Raw genomic sequence first — 13195 nt, 5'->3', positions numbered from 1 at the left:
CGAAACCTATCGTACCCAATCTGAAACTGAGCTCAGACATTCAGTGCTATTTATTGTTTGAATAATCAATGTAATTGGGAGACACCTGGGCAACAAAACACACCTGTCAGTCACATGTTCCAATACTTTTGCTCTCATGAAAAATGGGTGGGTTCAAACAAAAGGTGCTATCTTCTAAGTTGTGTATCAGATCCAGATGTAAATACCTGGAAATAAAAGCTGAAATGTTGATCTCTTGTCCCATATTCATCTTTTGATGTCAAACCCAAATATTTTCAGTCTACAACAAAAATAAAGGAATTGGCCTCACTGTTCCAATACTTTTGGAGGGCACTGTACCTGTTTACTACATCCCTGTTTATGTTACAGTTTATTCATTTTGCAATTATTGGGCATATTTAATCCTTATATTTTACCTTTTTTTTTTTTTTTGATTTTTTTCTAGATGTATTTAATGAGTCTTGTTGAAGGGAGCCTGTATTTCAGTGTTTCTCTAATTATTTTACATATGACAATAAATAAGTTGACTCTTGAGGAGGCAGTGTGGAGCAGGACGAGGGTTCAGAGAACAGTCTGTGAACCCTGTGAACTTAACAAGGAGCCTTTACAACTGTCACCTTTCAACCAATTACTCACTAATGCTACCTGTTGATAAGTACTTTAAAGGGATAGTTTGGATGTTTTGGAGTGGAGTTGTAAGGGATAACTCATCCATAGTCAGTGTATTACATACAGTAAGAGGTGGTTGAGGCTAAGCTATGTACTGCTGCGGACAAGATCAGCAAGAAATTGTATTTTAGACAACTAAAAAATTAATTTCAGTTTAAGTGTACACTATATTTAGAATATTTTCACCACTATACCTTGACGTCAGACAGCCCTTTCTGACGCCAGAAAGGGCCATTAACAGCTTCAGTTCCTCCATCTATGCTCTCGTCAAAGCCGCCAGACTCCATAGACAAAATCAGTAATTTAAGCTCGCTGAACATAGGAGTTGCTGGTCTACTGCTGCCCCAAATAAGTTAGTTTGTTTGTGTTATTGGGTGATTTTGGTGAATCCGAACTAACTGCTTTAAACCCCAAGTCACACAATAACACAAACAAACCAACTGATTGAGGCAGTGACGGACCAACAGCTCCTTTGATCAGTGATGTTAAATTACTGTTTTTCTCAATGGAGTCTGGCTTTGAAGATAGCGATATAGCGTCAATAGTTCCCCATACAAAATCTCTGTCCTACGGCAAGGTAAAGCGGTGAAAATATCCCAAATATAGCATACACAATACTGTCACAGTACATTGCTTAACTTCCAAGTCAGTAGTTAAGTCAGTACTCCTGCCTGCTTCTCCAATCTGGGAGCATGCCAACTGACATCTAAAGTAGGTAATACACTGACTATGGATAAGAACCTCATACATCCCCATTTCAAAAGATCTGAACTACGCAATTTATGTTTACTCAGTGATTTCTGGGTTTTTACCCACCTTGCACATGTTCAGATTCATCAGTTGTTTTCTGCATTAAGTTTCTTAATGTTTCAAGGTGAGATATTTTAAAAAATACTGTCAATCTCTTCTGCTAGTCGGAAAATTAAGATGGCAGACATATAAAAGTTCAGATATAAAGGCTTGTTCTACGAGAGGTTAAAAAGGGAAGATAAATGTGATGGTTTTGGGACAGAAGCTATCAAAGTTCCCTCCGTTCACTTTTATTTTCATTAAAAAATATTCAAGGTAAGTATGACCCCTGAGCTTTTGGTAATGGCCAAACTAAAAGTAATAACAATTCTGCTTCACGCTGACTGATATCACTTCTCACTCTCTGGATGCTCAACAAAACAAAAGCCTCCTTTCTTTCCCTTTCCCTCCCGACAGCCAGACAAGTTTTCTCCATTAGTATTCAGCCACAGCAACAGTACAATCCACAAAACAAATCAAATACTGTGTATAGATATAGACACTACATTACCATCTCTAAAAGGACCCTCAGTCCCAGGCGTCATCTATTTTTAGCCCCCAAAACCTCCTTTTTTAGTTCCTTCCACCACAAAAAGTGTTTCCTTGCTAAACTGGCATCCTGTCTTAGAGGAAGTCTCCGGATGCCACATGCGAGTCTATCAATAAGTCAGGCTAGCCGCTGGGCTCGCTTCCTCTTTCACTGTCTTTCACTTTCCTTTTTGTCTGGTCTACGAGCACTCTTCTCACATGAGACTCCTGTTAGATGAGACTCCTCTCTCTGCAATGCCGCCGTCGATTGTCCTCTCTCTGACTTTACGTTTTAGCTGCAGCATTGATGCAACTTAGAGGAAAAGAAAGAGGAATAAAAAATTGGGGGTAACAGACGAGCGATCTCTGCATATCCCAGCCTGCTGCTGCTCCTGTCTGAGCTTCGGTTGTGGGTGTTTTTCATCTCTGTGATAAAAGCTGGCATCATGGAGGCAGAAGTGATTCGTCTTCTGTCCTCAGGCTGTGGGACGAGCCAACAGGGGCCCGACTCAGTCCTGCTGTCCTTCTCATTCACCACGGGGTGCTCAGACAGGACGCTGCGGCTTTGACAGAGCACCAACAACTGACTAATTATTCTGGTTTTGTTTTGTATGTATCAAAGACTGACTATGTATCACAGTAAGGATCTGATGCTTTGTGTCAGCTTGTGTTAAAATAAAGTTACTTTTTTCTAGTGCAACTTGTAAATGCAAATCCCATTTAGGAGACAACTTCCAACTCCTTAAAGATAAAGCCTGTATTTTCTTCTTTTCTTCTTATGCTGCCGTGTTCGGGATGTTCTTGGGCATATGGTGCAGGTGAGGTTGGGAACCAGACCATAAGCAGCAGGCATCCAAGAGCAGATACAGCGCCAAAGAAATGCAGACATACCAGAGCAAAACACCAAGTGGACAAACCTTGTTCCAAACTGAGAATTAATCTGCAGTTAGGTCCCCCTTTCACTTTTGCGGGAGGGCATGTTAACAAACAATAACCACAACTCCTGCAAAGTATACCTTTAACCTTTAGGAAAAACCTTACTTCATTAGACACTGCATTGTTTTTGCACGTTATTTTTACATTGGTGTTATAATTAAAACTGTTTATTTAATGTAGCGTATCTTCCACTATGACCAATATTTAAAATTGTGTCTTGCAAATATGGCTATGGATTTAGTTTAAAGGTCCATTGTGCAAGATTTAGGGGGATTTAGTGGCATCTAGTGGTGGATATTGCAGATTGCAACCAGCTGAAACTCTAAACTCCTGGTTAGAATTTCTTGTGTTTACAGTTCAGGAGGTTTTTACCTTGAGCCAAGTTATCCACTGAGGTCTCTTCCTCTCCAAAACAAACAATCCCTGTGATTATATCCAGCAGAAAACACTGAATAAAGCAGTTTCAAACAGTTTTTGTCAGAAACTAGCCGCTAGCTCAGCACTAGCTAATATGTCTTCACCATTTTCTGCTGAGGACTGCTGAGGCCGTATGTAATAATGTGGCCAAAACGGTTACTGCACTCAAATTCAAAATACTGCCGTGAGTCGTGTCCACCCACCCTTCCCTACATATTTGAGGTTGCTGCACAGCGGCACGCTGGAAACTGATTTGTTTGGCCACGGGCGGCTGCTGTGGCAGGGCCGCGTCGCCGCGTCCTTGATCTTCGGTTTTCCAGCGGACCGTTCGAGCAAGTCCGGCTTCTCTGCTGCTAATGCTGCTGCTAACGCTGCTGCCAGGATACAGCAGAGGAGGAGCCGGCTGCTAATGCTATGTACCGGGACACTGCTAACGCTGCTGCCGGGATACAGCTGAGGAGGAGCTGGCTGCTAACGCTGCGTACCGGGACACTGCTAATGCTGCTTGCCGTGCTGCTAACATTTGTTATTCAAAAACATCAGTCGGGTCGATGACCCACCTGCACATGGGCTACAATGTATGATCGAAAATGAGTAATAGTTGAAAGTATTCGAAATGTCCATCCCCGTCTAGCTATGATGCTAGTTAGCCAACTGTGGCTAAAGCTTACCTGTCGAGGAGAAGAGTAGCCACTTCGACATCCGATTTCAAATTCTTCTCCGCTCTAAACTGTCTCCACCGTTCAAAGGCATCTCCTATATAGACCCTTGCTTTGCCTAGAGTTTTGTCGTGGTGTTTTTGGGAATCACAACGAGGTCGTTTGGGTTTAGTCGCACCGTCAGCCATTGTAGCTCAGTCGTAACTGTAACTGATGCTGAGACTCTACTGACTGCGTGACTGGTAGACAGCGGTGGGTGGCGCAACAGGCCAAAACACAAATTCAAAACATAAACATGATTTGCGTACCCTAAAATTTCTTTTTAAATGCGAATATTCTGGCTGTACTATTGTTGTCGGTGAGATCAGTATGTTATATGAACATTATTCCTTAGTCTCTGTGACATATTAGGAGGATTTTATGACTATTTGCTTTAGATTTCTTACATATAGCTCCTTTAAGATGCAGAGGTTCAGAGTTGTTTTCTGGGAGACAAATTATCCACAGAGGTCTTTTCCTCTCCAAAACAAACAGACCCGTTGATTTACACAGTGTAAATACACCAAATAAAGCCGTTTCATGTTTCAAATCAGTGTTTCTCTCTGACACTGTTTATCCTATCGGAGCCAGGCCTCAGGCTGTTAGCCTAGCACCTGCTAATGTGTGCGCACCTTTGTTCTCTGATAACTTAGGATTCAGACGTTCAGCAGGTTTTTACCAGGAGCGGAGTGATTTGCAGAGGTATTTTCCTCTCCAAAACAAACAGACCAGGTGATTTAAACCGGAAAAAACACCAAATAAAGCAACTTCATGTTACAAAATTCACTGTTTTTCCGACACTCGTCACAAGGGGCTGCTTAGTACCGTGGCCGCCTTGAAAAACACTATCTAGGTTTGTATGAACTGGTCTGCTGTAGAAACATGGCAATGCAACATGGCAATCTCCACGTAAGAGGACCCAACCCCAGTGTAGATGTAAATGTCTCATATTAGGGTAATTAAAACACAACTATTCTTATTTTCAGGTGATTATACACTAAAGAAGCTGCATACTTGTTATATTCCATTTCTGCCAGTATATCCTTCTTAATCCTACACTGGACCTTGAAATAAACAGAGAACAACTTCATCTGCAACACATCACTCATCATTTCAATATACAGTACAGGCCAAAAGTTTGGACGCACCTTCTCATTCAATGTGTTTTCTTTATTTTCATGACTATTTACATTGTAGATTCTCACTGAAGGCATCAAAACTATGAATGAACACATGTGGAGTTATGTACTTAACAAAAAAAGGTGAAATAACTGAAAACATGTTTTATATTCTAGTTTCTTCAAAATAGCCACCCTTTGCTCTGATTACTGCTTTGCACACTCTTGGCATTCTCTCCATGAGCTTCAAGAGGTAGTCACCTGAAATGGTTTTCCAACAGTCTTGAAGGAGTTCCCAGAGGTGTTTAGCACTTGTTGGCCCCTTTGCCTTCACTCTGCGGTCCAGCTCACCCCAAACCATCTCGATTAGGTTCAGGTCCGGTGACTGTGGAGGCCAGGTCATCTGCCGCAGCACTCCATCGCTCTCCTTCTTGGTCAAATAGCCCTTACACAGCCTGGAGGTGTGTTTGGGGTCATTGTCCTGTTGAAAAATAAATGATCGTCCAACTAAACGCAAACCGGATGGGATGGCATGTCGCTGCAGGATGCTGTGGTAGCCATGCTGGTTCAGTGTGCCTTCAATTTTGAATAAATCCCCAACAGTGTCACCAGCAAAACACCCCCACACCATCACACCTCCTCCTCCATGCTTCACAGTGGGAACCAGGCATGTGGAATCCATCCGTTCACCTTTTCTGCGTCTCACAAAGACACGGCGGTTGGAACCAAAGATCTCAAATTTGGACTCATCAGACCAAAGAACAGATTTCCACTGGTCTAATGTCCATTCCTTGTGTTTCTTGGCCCAAACAAATCTCTTCTGCTTGTTGCCTCTCCTTAGCAGTGGTTTCCTAGCAGCTATTTGACCATGAAGGCCTGATTGGCGCAGTCTTCTCTTAACAGTTGTTCTAGAGATGGGTCTGCTGCTAGAACTCTGTGTGGCATTCATCTGGTCTCTGATCTGAGCTGCTGTTAACTTGCGATTTCTGAGGCTGGTGACTCGGATGAACTTATCCTCAGAAGCAGAGGTGACTCTTGGTCTTCCTTTCCTGGGTTGGTCCTCATGTGTGCCAGTTTCGTTGTAGCGCTTGATGGTTTTTGCGACTCCACTTGGGGACACATTTAAAGTTTTTGCAATTTTCCGGACTGACTGACCTTCATTTCTTAAAGTAATGATGGCCACTCGTTTTTCTTTAGTTAGCTGATTGGTTCTTGCCATAATATGAATTTTAACAGTTGTCCAATAGGGCTGTCGGCTGTGTATTAACCTGACTTCTGCACAACACAACTGATGGTCCCAACCCCATTGATAAAGCAAGAAATTCCACTAATTAACCCTGATAAGGCACACCTGTGAAGTGGAAACCATTTCAGGTGACTACCTCTTGAAGCTCATCGAGAGAATGCCAAGAGTGTGCAAAGCAGTAATCAGAGCAAAGGGTGGCTATTTTGAAGAAACTAGAATATAAAACATGTTTTCAGTTATTTCACCTTTTTTTGTTAAGTACATAACTCCACATGTGTTCATTCATAGTTTTGATGCCTTCAGTGAGAATCTACAATGTAAATAGTCATGAAAATAAAGAAAACGCATTGAATGAGAAGGTGTGTCCAAACTTTTGGCCTGTACTGTATGTATTTGTGATTTGTGTGTGTTGTCACATGAGTAAAGAAAATCTTGTGTCTATAATAAAAGAGTTTTGCACAGAGGTGATTAATAAAGTACAAGAAATCTTGACTGTTAATTTTCCCTGAATCTGAGGTACGTCTCTTCACTTAAAGCCTCCAGATCCTAAGCTGAGAGCAAAGAGTTCATGACGTATAGACTGCATGCAAAGTTACTCAGTGAAACAAACTAAAAATAAAAGCATTACATTGGTGTCAGGGTTAAAATTACTTTTCAAATGTAGTTTCTATATCGTACATAATGCATAAAACCCCAAGTTCCAAAAAAGGGAGAAATGAAGGAAATGAAAGAAATTCTTGCGACATATTTAAACAGTTCAGGAAGCTGGTAGAATCATTTCAGCTCTGTGGTAGATATTTCTGCTTGCTCTGAAAAACAAGCGGGGTTTTGAAGCTGAATAGAAAATGAAAAGGACTTGTTAAGACTGTGGTTGTCTGCAGAGTCAGGAGCCGCTGCAGCAGACTGAGACAAGACGCCGAGCTGAGCAAATAATATTTATCCCATCGGTTCCTTTTTCACCAAAGTTTCATCAGCTCTGTTTTTGCTGTTTGTATGTTGTGTTTGAGGCACAAAGGCACACGGGGAGAAGAGACAAAAGAAGAAGTGAGGGAGAGAGGAAGAAGAGAGTCGGCAGATGAGATTATGTCTTCATGAATGTGCCTCGGCCAATAGGCGAGATGGGAGCGGTGCCAGGAAATTTTTCCAGGCCACCCAGCATGGCGTGTCCTCGTTTGGCGAAAAGTGGTTCCTACTGAATGGACACACACACACACACACTAACACAGAGGGCGAGATCCCTGGCAGCGCCCTGATGGGGTTGGACTCTAAAGCTGCTGAGTTACAGTAGAGCTGCAACACAATAGCGCAGCTCTTTCTAACAGCTGAGGGTGCAGCAGTGTGTTGCGTTTAGTACATGATGTGAGTCTGAGTGGGTGTGCATCTTTTCAAAATGTGTTTCTATATTTATCTCGGTGTGGCCAGGTGGTGAAGGGCGTGGTGTGGACGGTCATGTCAGGGTTGGGTGTGCACCTGCTCATATACAGGAAATAGCACTGGATGCCTCTGGTGCATTCAAAAACTCCAACACTACAACATAATAAGGCAAGTTCAAGTCCTCTGAAAGGACTACTGGCGAGTTACTCCTCGGAGAAGACTGACCAGGTGATTAGAGCTAATCTCCAGCCAGGTAGATAATATTAGAACAGCACCACAATGAACTGGCTGAAGAGTTTAGCTGCAGCTGCATTAGTGCCTGAAGAGAGGGATAATAGAGCCTACACGTACTCAAACAAAGCCTGCGGTGTACCTCTCCACTGTGCTGGCAAACTCGGATTAACTAGTGTGAGCCAGAGGACCTCATTTGTGGAGACAAAGTGGCAGGCGCATCATTAATGATCATGCGGAGGAGAAATTCACGTCACTTTTCAAAAGTCTGTTCTTTTATCCATTTTTTATTTTGCCCTACATTTAAGACATGAGGAGAAACTCTTCCACCAAAGTACTTAGATATGTTGGGTGATATGTGACTGTATGCTTTCTTACTAAGAGTTCGAATAGGCCCAACATGTGTCTAGCCTAGCTTAGCATAAACACAGCAAACAAAGGGGAAACTGCTCAAGTAGTAGTAGTAGTAGTAGTATCATCAGAGATGCCTTCCAACAACGCCAAATAATCAATGACTTATTGTGGTTTAATGTGTTTTACCATGTATGAGGCTGATGTCAGCAGAAGTGTTTCTGAGTCACTACCACTGAGCTAATAGTTGTCGCATTACAGAAGAAAAGCATGCTATCACACGGAGCTTCAAATGGATGATATAATCAAGTCAGAGGCTTTTGCTATTGTGGTTGGCGATGTAAAAAAAGAGATGAAGGACTGATGTCATCCAGTGTTCCAGTCCCTTCAAATGCACCAATCATAGAGCACCACGTGTTTCTCATCACCCTTTCACACATGCACACACTCTGAGGGGAGGAAAGACTGATCTGACACATCACAACAAGAAGACCCAGTCCCATTAATACATAATGACCAGGGGTCATAACACATGTTGACATCTTACTACTATTTATGTCGTCACCCCAAAAACAACAGAGCCCTGAGTAATGTATGTAGATATTCCTTTCAGGCTGCGTACAACCCCAGCCTTCACTGAAGGCTGAATCCAAATGTCCACCCTCTGGGCCCGCAGACTGAGCCATGGCAGACTTCAGTTGTACGTACTGTGATGAGTTCACTGTCATCACTTTATGACAGCCTATGTAGCCTTTATATTTGGCATCACCCTGCACAACCTATGTGTAGGATGCAATAATACAATGCATTTGATTCCCCTCTACAGCCTACTGGAAAAAAAAACTACGCCAAGTCTGTATTGCTGAAAGTCTGCTTTAGGCCCCTTGTCGACTGGAAGAACTGTGGAGTTGGACAACCCTCAGCACTTGCAGACTTCCCAAGAACGCACCTGCAAAGTCCACAAGTCTGCAAGAGCAGTGAAGTCCAGACTTTTGGGGCCTGTCCCATTTCTAGCCCTTAAATCTTCCACTTGGTATTGAGTGCCCTCGTTTGCCAGATAACCCTTGACGAGGGAAGTGAGAAATATTAAGGTAGAGGTCTTTCCCTAAGAAATGGGACACCACTTCACACAAATCGGCATGGCTGACGTGCAGGCATACGTCACTTGCTTGTGTTGTGGCGTGTGCTACGTTTATTCTTCTCAATCTGATGAATCAACGGAGAAGAAATGCTGAAAACAGGAGGCGCCTACGACGCCTTCCAGTTCTGATTGATTTTGTTCGGGTAAGTCGATTAGTTTAAATATTTTGATGCTGTGTTAAACCGATTCGCTGGTGAGTTTACGCTAATTCAACCATCTGTCGTTTGTATAGCCTACATTCCGATCGTACAGTAACAAATTGTTTTCCAAAACTTGCCGAAGTTGCTGACTTCGCAAGGCGTTCTGGGAAATTTCATTTCATTTCGTTGAAAGTGTGGGTCGGGGCTCCCTTGGAATCTAGAGCGGGTTTTAAGTGTTGGAAACCACTTCCACTACCTCAATTCTGTTTTGGGACACCACTAGCCTAAACGTGAACGCGCACAACCAAGTGCAAGTGGGTATTTCTAGGGGAAGTAGGCCCTTGGATTCAGCCTTGGATTCACCCAGTAAGGTAAAGAAGCCTGTCTGCAAGCTGAAAGATGAACCCAAGTGTACAATACCCCCCAAGAAACAAAAAAAGGATCAAGTACTTGCTGCACTTACTGCTGCTGCTTGTTAAGCTTATTGCTCAGAGTTCATGATTATAACCGAGGGCGAGTCAGATAAGAGGGCTCCTCTCTTGTCTCATCTGGACTATGATGGCAGGACAGTAAGAAAACATGGTTCAGAGAGACTTGAATTAGACAATCATCCTGAACCAATAACACTTGGGTGTACAAAGGGGGACATGTAGAGGCAGAAATCTCAGACACAGAAATCTCAGAACTTGGACACTATTGAAACTATCTACTTGGCACTTTAAATACGGACCAAGAAGAGAGAGGCCTGGATATATATGAGGAAAAAAGTCACCTCTGTGAAGCACCTTTAAGTCGTAAAACACAATCATGCATCACCACAAACAGCCTGTCACTGACACATGATGTTTCAACAAACTTTGAAGTTCCTGTCCACTTGTAATGATTGAGATACTTGTGCGATGCAGCGACACCAACAGCAACTTATAGCCCCATAAAATGTGTTTTTCGTTGTTATGAACTGTGGACGATAATATAATAACTATCAACACTACAACCACACATGATTTAAAAATAAACCTCTCCTGTTGTATATGAGAGGAATGAAGTTCTGCCTGCCAGATTATTTTTAAACCACTCTCTTCTGTTGGTTGTAACACAGCGATCACACCTGTAAGCACATTCTTTACAGTCATTATGAGTAATTTGCTGAGTGTCGACAGCAACCACACGTTCGCAGCAGATTGCCTTCAGTGAGCTCACAACAGAGACAGCAAACAAAATAAATGAGTGGATGGAAGAGTCAATCCTGCGATGACCAGCTCCAACCCAAATATCAGACCTTCAGGCTATTGGTGACCCAAAATGTTTCAGTGAAAGGTCAGGAGCTAAACCCACAGTACACCTACTGAAACCCCTGCAGCTACAATCCATGCAGTGGATTCAGGTCACAAGCGTACACGCTCCTGTGTAGGTGTTGCCTCTCATCGCATATGAGGTTAAATCGCTTCAACGTTCCTGTGGAAATGCTTCAACCATCAACGATCACAACGCTGACAGAACTGTGGAAACTCTGGTGTAGGTGGTTGCTGCGCAGCGTGGGCCGCATGCAGAGCAAAATGTGAAAATCTGTGTTTACACTGCCGTGTCTCAAGACTGCGTGAGTCACTGCTGTAATAGTATGCCCTTTGTAGCCGCGTGCCGCTGCCAGTGTGTGTGTTTAAGTCTCCCCGTGCTATCAGGGCTGGATTATCTGACTGATAACAAATAGACGGGAGAAGAGACACATTTTCAAAACTTGTTTGTATCAACGAGCCCCCAAACAGATCTGCTTCAGACTAGTGGAGCTGATTTCACAATATTTTATCCCACCTAAGAATATTTCTGCTGATAAGACGAAGCTGGCACGGACCAATATGCACACACTGTAAGGCGATACCAGCAGGGCGGAGATCGAAACCTATCAGCAATCCACACGCTGTCATTGTGGGAGCGTTTAGGGCGTTTAATAAAGAAAAGCTCACTTCTGGACTGCTGAATAAAAGTGTAGATAGTCGGGCGTGTCTGAAAAGCCACAATCAAGACAAAGGACGGGACAGGATCCCACACTGGATCAGGATTAGGGATATTCTCTGGGGTCTGTGATCTATGTTGGATCAGACCTTCATTGTTAACATAACAATTTTTCCATTAATTTCTTTTTTATCGTCTATTTCTTAACCTTTAGGAAGTGAAAAGAGAATGGGTGTGCCGCACATCGCTCCTCAATTCAGCTGGTGAATGGCTGCACTGTCAATTGGATTTCTTGCAGTGATAAGGCCATTGTTTCAGTGAACTTTGGGATGGAGATGAGTCAATGATCAACACATTTTCAAGGCATCACATGGTGAAGATGTCGCATACCAAACAGGGTGGATTGTGAGCACATCCAGGAGAAAAGCAGCGTGAAGAAGCCCTCAGAATGCTGCAAGGGTAATGATTTTTTAGGGGGTGCTTTGCAATATTCACCATGTGAACTGTATCTCTTTTCCTTTGGGTGATATCACATGAACATCATCTTCTAGGAGTGAGGAATATGCACCTGTAGCTGCAGTTGCAATAGCTGCATTTTTTGTTTGCATTTTCATTTGGGGAAATACATGTTTGATGTTGTTCCAGGAGCAAGATAGGAGGAACAATGTAAGTTCTTTGAAAACCATTCAAGTATCCTCAAAAACGTTTGCGTTTGGCTATCTGCTAGCAGCCCTGGATAGCGAAGTAGGTGAGTCGATCCACCACTTTGGTTAGACTGAAATACTGAGAGCAAATGTTATTGGAACATGTGTGGATGGGGCACGAACAGATGACGGCACGAAAATGACGATTTACAGCATTTATTCAATCCTGCAGAAGACAATACGGCACATTAATTGCCTTCTACACCTATTTCTGCACCTCTGCTCCACCAGAAATTGGATGTTAAAAACTGCAGTGCTACATTGATCATGTGACACAAGGCGGCTCGCTGTATTACAAAAGGCGGTAAAAAGTTAAATGAAAAAAAAAAGTCTGCAAAACTTGTATTAGTGGTCAAAAAAACACAAAACAGCTGGCTAACGCAACAGTAAAAACAGTTAACGATATGCACCAAAGATTACACCATAAACTGCTCAATTTACAGAGTAAATATTAAAGTAGGGCAGCAGCATTTTTCAATGCGACTTGCCCCCAGCAATGCAAAGGGGCAGACAGGAGGAGCTACAGAAACCCAAAGGGAACGGCAGAGGCAACATGCAACAAGTTAGTTTCCACAGGATGCATTAGAAATAACAGTGAATAAAATAACTGAGATAAAATTCACAAATACTCAACAGAAATCTTAAATGATAACTAAAATTTACAAACAGCCTATAGTTTAGCAACAAGTATAATTAAGTGCACTTTTAACTGTGTAACACTAGCATGCTAACACAGTAAGCTAACACTGCGTTTTGTTAGAAGTTCCACCTCCTCTCAGCCCTTGGTATTATGTGACAGCATTTGTCCTATGGGGGCCACTTGGAAAGCAGAGGAGAAGCAGGTGGGGGAGGAGCGGGGAATATAAACTGAACACACCTACCCTTGTTCACTTCAGCCCAAAC

General features: G+C 42.8%; 1 protein-coding gene across 1 annotated transcript in view; it reads right to left on the bottom strand.

Moving 5' to 3' along the window:
• tprn (taperin) overlaps nt 1–13195 on the bottom strand; it is a 39732-nt gene that overhangs the window by 11438 nt on the left and 15099 nt on the right. The window lies entirely within an intron of this gene.

This window comes from Epinephelus lanceolatus, chromosome 19 (assembly GCF_041903045.1).
Source record: "Epinephelus lanceolatus isolate andai-2023 chromosome 19, ASM4190304v1, whole genome shotgun sequence".
NCBI classification, from domain to species: Eukaryota; Metazoa; Chordata; class Actinopteri; order Perciformes; family Serranidae; genus Epinephelus; species Epinephelus lanceolatus.
Note: the sequence above shows the minus strand (reverse complement) of the source record. Positions and strands in the feature narration are given on the sequence as shown.